Source organism: Aulonocara sp. 'chitande type north' Nkhata Bay, linkage group LG5 (genome assembly GCF_057382095.1).
Source record: "Aulonocara sp. 'chitande type north' Nkhata Bay isolate Kocher_YH1m ecotype deep benthic linkage group LG5, A_spYH_male_GT1.1, whole genome shotgun sequence".
In the NCBI taxonomy this organism is placed as follows: Eukaryota; Metazoa; Chordata; class Actinopteri; order Cichliformes; family Cichlidae; genus Aulonocara; species Aulonocara sp. 'chitande type north' Nkhata Bay.
In genome coordinates this window covers 33,795,531-33,807,701 of record NC_141348.1, presented here as the reverse complement: position 1 = coordinate 33,807,701, position 12,171 = coordinate 33,795,531, and positions in this window count along the sequence as shown.

The following is a 12,171-nucleotide window of genomic DNA, read 5'->3' as shown; positions in this document are numbered from 1 at the left end:
CAGCATAAACTGTGGGTGAGTGCGTATACTCTGACCTGTTTCTGTTTGGGTTAAAACCCTTTGAAGGGATCAGAGTGGATCTCAGTAACATTTTATGAGCCTGAGAGATAAACCATCCACGATTCATGTCACGCTACGTGTAAAACAGCACAAAACAAGAACAAAGGGGCTGTTCTTAGCTGTAATCAACATCATAGCTCCTTAGTGTTAACACATAGAGCTGGAGTTAAGAGATTCCACCTCACCAACTGTTAAAAACTACAGGAAAATGAAGCCATACGCTGAACCTGAACATGCTTTAATGTGTGGTTTTTCACATATGACCAGGTCATTTAAACTTTAATGGGAACATCTTTGACGGTCTCAAAATGAGTTTTGTTTCAGTTTAGGGCCACAGATTAATGTCAAGATTAGATTAATGTTTGCCAACAGAGATCCTGTGAATGTGTTTAAGTTAGAATGAGCGGAAATTACAAGATGCTCGCGAGGTTAAACAGTATGTGCCTGTGTGTGATCTGACCATGTGTTCCTTCATCAGCGTCTGTGTTAGTTTTTCCACCTTGACAAGCTTGAGGCCAAACAGCACATACATAACTGTTTCACACAGAAAGGAGTCATTTATTAACTCACAGAGAGAAGAAACATTCAGTAACCTCAGGAGGAAGTCACCCATCCTTCCTTTCTTAACCTTATGTTTAAAAAAAAAAAAAAAAAAAGAGAACAGAAACAAAAATCTGTCACTTCCCCAGCTAAGTCTTCAAAACATGACTGTGTCTCATGCTGCAGTGATTATTTATTCAGGAAAAAGTAAGAAAAGATTTCCAGAGACAACAAAAACAAAGAGAACGGATCCTCAGAGCTTTCCGTTTCACATGCTTCAAAAACACTTCAAACGAAGCCACCGCGTCGGATCAGAGGATAAAACCAACTAAATGCAGAATATTCTGACTGAACGGCAAAATCCAAATCTTTTACAAAGTTTTCCGTTTGTCCCTTAGGATATATGTTATTCCTTCCAGTATGAGGCTTCTTGTCATCTGCTTTAACCAGCATATCCATTTATTTTGCAATGAAATGCAGCTTGTTGGCATCTAAAAAAAAATGAGATTCAATGTTTTTTCACCTTATTAGAATGTGATTCTTATTGTGATAGGACAGCGGAGAGAAGACAGGAATCCTGGGAGAAAAACTGGTGTAAGACAGGCAGTAAATAGACTCGGGGCAGATTCAAACCCAGCTCTCTGCAATATCTTTGAGGCATACGGATCATCTTCTTAACCCAAACTTCTCAAATCTCACAATGACCTCTTCTTATTCTGTTTTCTAATCTTCCTGCACTGACTGACACAGCGAACTATTTAAACTGCCAGGAGTTACACACCGTTTTCAAACGGGTGACTTGATTAACACAAATAGTTTTCTTTGGGGTGTGACACGCTCTGTCCACATGCCTGTAACTTTATCTTCCTGTCCTCAGGGACTACGTCAGTTCCTACCCTGTTGATATCAGATGAACTATTTGTATCCTGAAACCAACACCCAGCCCAGAGGAGTCGTGAGGTAAAGACCAAACCCAGTGAGTCCCTTCCACTCATCTGGATGTTTTGTGTCACATAGACTAGAAATTAAGAACTTATCCTTAAAAACATGATATAGTTGGTGAATGAGTGTAATATAGCCTACTACTGTGAGGAGTTCTGCAGGCTGAGATTAATGACACTGCTGCGTACTGTTCATGGTAGGTTGCTGCTGAATTGGGACAGAGGGTCAGAGTTTCTGCCCCTCTGCTCCTTCATTAAGGGAGAGTAGGTTTGGAAAAACACAAACAAGCTGGGGAGACCCCGACTTTTTTCTAATGGAAAATCCCATCCGTGGTGGTTTTTACTGACATCATGATGATGAATAAAATACACAGGAATAAGGAACGTAACATTCTTTAGTTCTTTCTCTTAATCTGTAACACAGTCATTACTGGATAATCAAACATGCTGTGATTTAAAGTGTCACTAAAGGTCCTCAATTCTAATGTGTTTTTATTAGTAATTATAATGTTTGACTTTTAATAAGTAACATGGGTATGTGTTTACTTTACATGTGTTTGTCTTTTAATCATGCTCACATGTCTCTGAATGTTTGGTGTTGTTGATTAATTTAATTTATGCCATTAACCTGCCAGTGACGACAGATGAAAATTAGCCTGTGCGGCTCAATCTGGCATATTTACATGATGACTTAAAGCGCTCATGTTAATTAATGATGAATATACATTTTCCCTTTTAAATAAGATGGCGAGAATTATCCTAGCAAACCTAAACGTGGATTATAAAGTGTGTTAGAGTCAGATGAGTTAAAAATGTTGAGAAGAAAACATGCAACCTTAAAAACCCTTCAGATTAAATCAGTCATCAAAGGACAAATATATTTTACACTTTATTTGATTGAAATTTCATCATATAAACATAAACACAACACAACTTTAAGAATAGTGAGATTGCTTTCTTTGCATTGAATAGGAAAGCATATAATTTTTATCCCCTTTCGGCATAGTGCCCAATAAAAAATACATAAATGGAAGCTGAAGTATGTTTTATAGTCTTATGCATATATGCACATTTCCATAATTTATTTTCCAACAAACTGTAACTAATAAAACTTATATTTCAGCCGCTTTTCTGTCTGATAATCATCGTTTATCTCTTTCTGAGTGACAATTCCAGTGATCATAAATTCCGTGTGGCCTGCCTTCCACACCCATCATTTCTCATTTCAGTTCTCACCGAATCTGACCATTAAATAACTTTTTAAAGTCGTGTCTGTCCTCCATTAAAACACATCGATTCACAGGTATCTTCACTCACTGCAACCAAACGTTACTCTACAAATTCTGCCATTATGCACGCACCACTGCGCGTTCCTCGGTTTAGCATTATGGCAAGCCATTAGCGCCAAATATCGCCCCTTTTCTAACCCGTTTGGTTAATAAATGGCGTAAAAAACGCTGTTTAATTATTTAAAACGCCAAAAAAAACCCGGTGTTTGTCTCGACAGAACGCCGTTTTTTTCCGCCACTCACATGGCGCCTTGAACGCACCATCCGAGTGGCGGAAAAAAAGGCGTTTTTATTTGTCTTTGAAAGCCGCTTTTTACGTCACTGGCAGAAAACGCCATTCAAAGACACATAAAAACTGCGTTTTTAATGACGTTCTGTGTCAGCTGTAACGGCGTTTAAAACGGCGTTTTATTGAAATTATGCAGGGCACTCCCCATGGTTCCCTCATCCAATTACTTTCAACTCATTTCACCCAATCAAAGAAGAGGAAGTGCAGACCACACTAATGCATCACCGATTCACCTTGCTGCTAAGTGATTGCCTATTCAGTACCAGTGCTTGTCACAGTATTCACTTATAATCCCACTATGCATATTGATGTGTTTAAAGCATGATCAAGCAAACAAACGACAGAATACTTTTTCTGAAACGTTAACTGTGTTACCTGTTATGGCAGCTCTGCTCATTTCTGAGCTTCTTTCTTATTTTCCTCTTTACTTCTCTTAACCTTTAACTTATGTCTTAGCAATCAGATTCTGCCATCATGCATTACCGCTTCGTGCTAGTTATGTTGACTTTTCTCTTCTTTTGTCTCCTCTTTTTTCAGCCGTATTTGGACACTCGACACATGGCTCCTTTGTTTACGTTAGGGATCAGCTGTTAGCGCTAGGCCCTGCAGCTGCGCTACCGGCAGACAGACCCTACATCCCCAGTGAGGGAAGAGAGGGGGGTGATGTCTCCCGAGAAGGACACCTTACACACCATCTCTCCTTCCTGTAATCACTGTAAATGTGAGATTGCTCCCTGATATGATTGAAGAGCTAATGACGCTAACCCGGTCACAGTGGCAGTACTCCCTCTGTGAGTAGGCTGCCCGGGTTCCAGCTGCGGGCGGACAAGACAAGAGACAGCGGTGAAAGGAAAGGAGGGGGACTGGCAGTGTTTGTTAAAGACAGTTGTGGTACCCCTGGGCACATCGCTGTGAAAGAACAACTCTGCAGCAGAGACATTGAGCTATTAGCCGTTAGCATCCGTGGAGGCAGCCTGTGACTCTCTGTGGTCCGCAGACTCCAAATGCAATCTCAGAGAGCTCTTCTTCTGATATCAGGGGACTTTAATCATGTCTCGCTGGACTCCACACTGCCCACCTTCACCCAGTATGTGACCTGCCCCACCGTGGGCAATAAAACATTGTACTTAATGTATGCCAATGAAAAAGTGGCATACAGTTCATGACCTCTCTCTGCCCAGGGAAGATCTGATTGTAACCTAGTGCGCCTTGTCCCTGTGTGCAGCCCTTAGTGTGCAGGGAGCCACTAATCAGTCATCGCAGTGCAGAGATGGTCCGCGGAGGGCATGTAAATAAATAAATAATAAAAGCAGCTTTTTCTGAAACAAACAGAGACCTTAACTTTTATCAAAATACCGTTTTACTCAGTTTAAAGTAATACCACTGTATAATAGCCTTCAATTTTAATAATGTTAACAGTATCTCGGGAATATTTTTGCCCTTTCAACATGCATTAAAAAAAAATAGATATGCAGTTTTGAATCAGACCTGTATGTACGTTTTCTGAAAAGTGATGTAAATAAGTAATCTCAAGAACATGAAATAATTGTTTCCCATGTAAATTGGAGATGTCCTTGTCAATGTCATCAGAGTACTCTGGATGTCTTACACGAATTTGAAACATAAAACCAGAGAGTGGCACATGACAGCGTTGCACATAACATAACTAGTTTACCTGTATGACATGAAGTTATAAAAAAAGAATCCATGTAACTTGGTTATGGCTTCTTTCTGATAACTGTAGATACAAATCGGCTGCAGTGTGCATTATCTTGACAAAAGTATAAGATACTGAACTCGCTGATACGATGTGGTGGAGGAGTACAAATACCTGGACACCCACATATATACATTTGCTGAACTGGAAGATCAAAACAGAGGCTGTACACAAGAAGTGGATGGGCAGGCTGTTTTTGTGAGCAAGCTTGTGTGTGCACCATAAGGTTAATGACAGATGTTCTGTCAGTTCAGGTGAGTGCAGTGCACTTTGATGTGTTCTTCTTGGATCAGGAGAGCAAGCTCTGTGATTGGCTGCGCTTGGGAAGCTGTGGTGGAGAGGAAGTGTGAGTGAACAAACTGCCATGCATCATGGATATTCCTCTCAATCCACCTCACCAGGTACTTCTCTAAAAGTGTGACTAAGGTCTGTTGCCCCAAAGGATACAGGAAGGAAAGGATACTACATTACTCATAAACCAAAACAGGACAGAATAAACAATAAGATAAGCCTTTATTAGTCCCGCACGTGAGAGATTTTTAGGTCATGGCAAAAAGTACAAGTTTAACAGCAGTAAACATTAGGAAAAACACAATAGGCTCAGGTAAATATAATACAATACTATACAACAAGAATAAAATACTCTGTTATAGCAGACCGTGTTATCCACACAGAAGTTAATGTAGCCCGCAACACAGGTCACAACGCTGTCAACGTCCTCCCCCACAATAGAATCAAAAGAATCTTTAAGAGCCTCCCCGCTTTCCTCCGACCCTCTGTGTGGGCCAGGTCACATACTGGGTGAAGGTGGGCCGTGTCGAGTCCACTGATGTGTGATTAAAGTCCCCTGATATTAAAAAAGGGCTCTCGGAGATTGCGTTTGCAGTCTGCTGACCAGAGTGGAAAAAGTCACAGGATGCCTCGACACACGCTAACGGCTTGCAGCCCAATGTATCTGCTGCAGAGTTATTCTTTCACAGCGGTGTGCCCAGGGTTACACTATCTGTTGTTCACAAACACTGCCATTGCTTGTTTGATCATGCTTTAAACATATCAAAATGCATAGTGGGTAACAAGCACTGGGACCGAATAGGCAATCACTTAGCTGCAAGGTGAATCTGTGATGAATTAGCGTGGTCTGCACTTCTTCTTTGATTGGGTGAAATGAGTTAAAAGAAATTGGATAAGGGAACAATGCATAATTTCAATAAAACACAGTTTTAAACGCTGTTACAGCTGACACAGAACGCCGTTAAAAACGCCGTTTTTATGCATCTTTGAACAGCGTTTTCTGTCGTGTGACGTAAAAAGCGGCGTTCAGAGACAAATAAAAACGCCTTTTTTTCTGCCACTCGGATGGTGCGTTCTTGCGCCATGTGAGTTCTGTCGGGACAAACGCCGTTTTTTTCGGCGTTTTGAATAATTAAACGGGTTAGAAAAGGGGCGATATTTGGCGCTAATGGCTTGCCACATAGCAGCAGCGTGGATCTCCTTCGGTCCACACTGAGCGCGAGCTCTCGTTGGCCGTCAAACGGCATGATTGTGTGACGACGTGAAAGTGGGCGGCTCCGCCAGCACCAGTCAGCCAATGACAGGCTTCTTTTTCACTTCCACGTGCGTGTTGTACTCTGTGAGCACGTGCATGTACTACGTGCCAGACTTGTCGCTAAATGCTAGTTGGTGCTTTTGTTGTTGTTGAGCTCGTCAGCTGGGACGTGACACCCTTTCATCACAGCTGGACATTAGCTGCGCATTGTCACTACGCGCAGGTCTCAGAGTTACCGTATGTTTATTATATACTTTACATGCGGAATGTGATGTTTTAGTATGAACTGTTTCTGTCCTCTTAGCTGCTGCAGCATCTTTATTACGCTGTCCGCAGGCCTAAAGCAAATTAAAGGTGACTGGGTCACGTTTTCTTTGCTATTAATTGAAGAAATTAAGCCAACACATCACGCATACCTAAAACAGCAACCCAGTTGGGATGTCTCTGGTGACCTTTTGTAAATATTAACTGGATTTAACTACTAAAATGTGTGATTTGGGGTTATTTTTTTAGTATGTGTGTTACTTCGTTGTGCATCCTCTTGAGTGCATATGAGCACAACGTGCTTATTTATTACTTAAAATAAAACTAACAGCTCGACATCACTGACTCCTAGCTACACCCCTGTGTTCCACTCTGATATATGGCCATTTAGGACTCTGTGAGACATAAGTATGGTCCTGAATTTGGATTTTGCCTTAAATTAGAATTAATAACCTCATAACTGCAATTTGACCTGTGATTTTGGAGCATTTAGACTTGTTCTGAACTTGTTTGCTTAACTGCACTGTGGACTTGTTGGGCTTGATTGTGGAGACTGTGGACCTGTAGTTCCTGACCAGGGACTCTAAGTCAGACGTGTGACTTGAAAAGCAGATATGAGCATCAACCAGTTTTTTGAATCTTTTGTCATATTTAATTTTGCTGATGTTATTCTGGACTTTTTTCTTTGGAGAAGAAGTTTAGATTTCCCAGCTAGGATGTTCAGCTTGTATCTCTTTCACTCTTCACTGATCACAGTATTATTATCTTATAATAATTTTAGAAACTCTGCTCTTCAGACAGAAGCTGTGTGTTGTTATAAGATCTTCATGAAGCTCATGAAAATCATTAAAGGTCCAACCAGCAGGGGGTGCTGTGTCCTTTATCTGCTGAAACAAGCCACATCCACATACCAGGGTTCATTTAGAAAATGGATGAAATAACAACACAGCAGCACAGCAACCAGCCAATCAGCACCAATTATTCTCACTACCACAGAAGCTCTCTTCTCTTCCTGTCTACCCAACATTGATCTTACTCTCTCAGTTTAATCTGTGTGTTTGTCTTACTCACGCTGGGAAGATAAAAAGCACATCCCCACAAAATGAATCATTAGTTTTAACTGTGAATATCTGGCTTAAGGTGGTTAGACTCAAAGAAATTAACATTAACAGCCTGAAATGACTGGGACAACTTTGTGTCTGCGTTTTTCTCTGTGAGTTTGAGAGGATTGTCAGCCCTGTGACACATTCACCATAGGCTAAAGAGAAGAAGCTTGAGCTCATGCTTCCAGAATAACAACTCACCCCTCCTCCCTCTAGCTCTCCTTCATCTGAGCTCTTCTGTGTGAGTGTGTTTGTACTTGCACAGCTATCTGTGTGAGGACCAAGCTGAGGTTTTAGGCTACGGGAGCCAGGACATTTTGAAAAGCAAAGACAAACTAGTAAGGGTTTGGCATTTAGTTAGGAGGGTGAGGTTATGTAGCATGAAGACTGGAACGAGGAGGAGCAGGTAGCCCAACTCTCCAACGTAAAATGAACACTTGAAGACATCTCTACACATTTGTTTCATCTTTACACATGCACAAATGTAGCAACAGTTGGTTTTAGGGAAGTAACTGTGCAGTGGTACTATTTAAATCAGTGTACAATGTTTCCCTAGAGCACCTCCTCTGTGGCAACCTCATAATGAGACTTCAAGAAGTTGCAGCAAACTTGTAACTCCCTGTAAAACCGCAATGCTGTTTTGAAATCTCTTGTTTATACACATGTTAAACCCATGAATGCCAGCAGTAAAACCTCTCAGTGCACCAAAATGACATATATACAACATACCTTATGTGTAGAACTCAAAGCCTGGGGGTCGAATCTCACCTTGCTCACATTTAAATTGTATTCTCCAATGTAATTTGGGATTTGGATGATTTTATGTGTATTTAGAAAAACTTCTGGGGTTTCTATGTGAATATCCGTTATCAGCTTTTTTTAAACATTTCAAGTCACTGCAACCCTATTGACTACAGCTCGTCACTTTGATGAGCAACACAGTGAAAAATCACAATTTATAATTGCAATGATAGCAGTTTTACCTGACTTTTTAATATGGATTAATATCTTAACATTCACCAGGTCACTGGAAACTTGTTAGGATTAGTGTTGGATTGATTGTTGTTTGTTGCAGCCATCTGTGAAATAGACACGTTTTCAGAAACTAGGAGATGTGACCTTTCATAGGAAGTCTCATACACAAGTTTTTTCATTTGGGTGCTCCAAACATGGGTGGAGTCTAACCGTCTAAACTCTAACCCTACATGGGCTGCCGGTGATTTGACAATTACAGAGGTTAATGCTTAACAATAACTTTTCCCACCTCTCGGTGATTCTGCATAGACAAGTCATATCAATATGCATAATGTATTATTTCAGTTCATATCAAGTCAGTTTGATTTATATATCACCTCTAAAAAAAGGTGAGTGAAGAAGAAGTGTTATATAAGAAGCCCCCAGCAGCCTAAGCCTATTGCAGCATAACTAAGGGGGGGGGGGGTTCCGGGTCACCTGATCCAGCCCTAACTATATGCTTTATAAAAAAGGAAAGTCTTAAGCCTAATCTTAAAAGTAGAGATAGTGTCTGTCCCCCAAATCCAAACTGGAAGCTGGTTCCACAGAAGAGGGGCCTGAAAACTGAAGGCTCTCCCTCCCATTCTACTTTTAAATACTCCAGGAACAACAAGTAAGCCTGCTGTGTGAGAGCGAAGTGCTCTAATAGGGTGATATGGTACTACAAGGCCATTAAGATACGATGGGGCCTGATTATCTAAGACCTTATATGTGAGGATAAGGATTTTAAATTCAATTACAACCATATTAATCAAAACTTTACTACTATGGTAAATGGCCTGTATTTGTATAGCGCTTTACTAGTCCCTAAGGACCCCAAAGCGCTTTACACATCCAGTCACCCACCCATTCACACACACTGGTGATGGCAAGCTACATTGCAGCCACAGCCACCCTGGGGCGCACTGACAGAGGTGAGGCTGCCGGACACTGGCGCCACCAGGCCCTCTGACCACCACCAGTAGGCAATGGGTGAAGTGTCTTGCCCAAGGACACAACAGCCGAGACTGTCCAAGCCGGGGCTCGAACCGGCAACCTTCCGATTACAAGGCGAACTCCCAACTCTTGAGCCACGATCGCCGATACTATTATTCAGACATTTACTTTTGCGCACGATGGTTATGCACATTCAGCAGGCCATGCACCAAAAATTTCCCTTTCTGCTGTCTGAGTTGTTGAAACTTGATTTGGCATTCACGTGAATGATCTTGTTTGGGAATTCCTTTTGTTCCAATTATTCCTGCCACCCAAGGAAAGCACCATTCCTTGAATCAACATCTTCATGACTGTTTCCATGAATATATAACTTTTTTCCCAATATATACCATTTCACTTTGCAGTTCAAATTTGGAAACTAAAGCTTCTCTTTAAAAACACAAACTCACAACCTCGCTGGTAGTTTGGCATTGCTGTCAGGCAGTGTGTTTTTCTGTGTGCCGATTGGCTCTTGTGTGTGCACTCAGCAGGAAAGTCTCCACCTCCACAGCAGACAGCTGTACTTTTCCACTCCAAACTAAGGTTAACATCCAGCTCCATCCACTCCTCCTTCTTCTCCTCCCTCCTGAGATCCATCTATTCACAACACATACACCCCCTCCTCAACCACCCCCCACACAAACACATACACTGAGCTAATGGAGGTTTCTTCCAGGGCGTTTGGTATGAAAACCAACCGCAATGACTGAGGTTATTTTCTGATTGGTTAAAAGTTTTGGTAGAGGAAAAAAAAGACAGCTCATTTTGTTTTTCTGGCAGAGGTTGTGAAACGTGACAGTGATTTCATCTTCAGCATTAGTATCAGTTTAAACCTCAGAGAAAAAACCTACAAAGATCACATTTTCCATCTGGATTTACCCTTTACCCTGTTTTTTTCAGAAAGTTTCAAAACAGCATTAGAGATCCTTGTTTTCTCTAATAGAGTGGTTTTAAATGTTGGCTATCAATCTTAGATTAGAAGGAGCTGAGAAAGCTGGACAAGAGTTAAACAACACAAAAGAAGTCCCAAAGAATAAACACGTCCTGTTGTATTACTGCAGGTTTTAGACTGTGTGTGAGTAAACCATGGTTGTGATAACATGGTGCCTTTTATAACAAGAGACTGATAATTATTATAAGTTCTGTTTTTTAAATTTGATAGTAGAGAGAGAGAAAAGAAACAAAAGGAAGCGAGAACGTGATGAATGCTTGTTTTTTTTTTTTTTAGTCTTTCTGTCCATGCAGTCAGAGGTGTCTCCAGGATTTTTTCAATAGGATGACATCAGGGAAACAATGACAAGGTGCTACCCCACATACAGCTTAGAAAGGAAGTGAGAAGACATTATTAACTAAGTGAAGTGCTTAGACCCTTCACTTACTGAAAGTCAGACGTTTTGGCATCAAAAGGTTCTGGATGCACATAAAGTAAGTAGGTAGTCATAATGCAGACAAGCATAAAGTACATTAGTATCATATTAGATCCTAATTATTGATTCATTAATATCAATTTCATATTACAACTGGAGATGATTTTAATTACTTTTACACTGCTGAGTAGCTTTATTGAAGTAACTAAAGCTTTAAAAATATGACGTAAGGAGTACAAAGTACAATATTTGGATCCAGAACATAGTGGAGAAGCAGGAGAAAGTAGAATAGCATACAAAGACCTAAATAAAGGACACTGAAGACTCTATTTTAACTTCTCTGGTTCTACTCATGGCGTTAAAAGAAAAATGATATTTTGGGGAAATCGTTAAGACTAAGACAGAGGGAAAAAAATACAACCTTGACACAGACAAAATGGTAAGAAAAGTTGCGGCGAAAAATGGTGTCCACTCTATTAATGTAATCAAGAGGACCAAAATGCAGTAAAGCCAGCCCAACGTTCTTTTAGGATAAGCTGTGTTTATTCTCAAGAATTGTTTTATATATTTTACATATGTGTACAAAATGTTGAGGAATGATATTCAGTGGCTTGCTGTTTTCTGTCTGTGACTTCTTACCATTTATGGTATGATACACTATTATAGTTATTATGAATTGTACTTTATACTTTATACACTTCATATATTTAGTATATATGTTTAGATGGGTGATTGTTCATTGTCACATGGACTGAAATATTGTGGTATGTTTACCTCTAAATCCTTATGGTTCAATTAAAAACTGCATCCACGTGACCTGACATGAACTGGCTCCAAACTTATTTTTGCACCAAACTTCACGTCTTAACTTTTACTTTAAAAAATTTCAGAAAACTGGACAATTTGAAGACAAAAGAAGTGTCAGGCCAAAAGAAACCAACGTATGTACAGAGGACGTCAGAGAGAGGTACAACACTGTCTACAGCCCTGTGAAACGCAGTTTGGAGCTGCATTTCAGCCACGGTTGTTGGGGATCATGTTGGAAAGCATGTTTTTGGCAACAGCT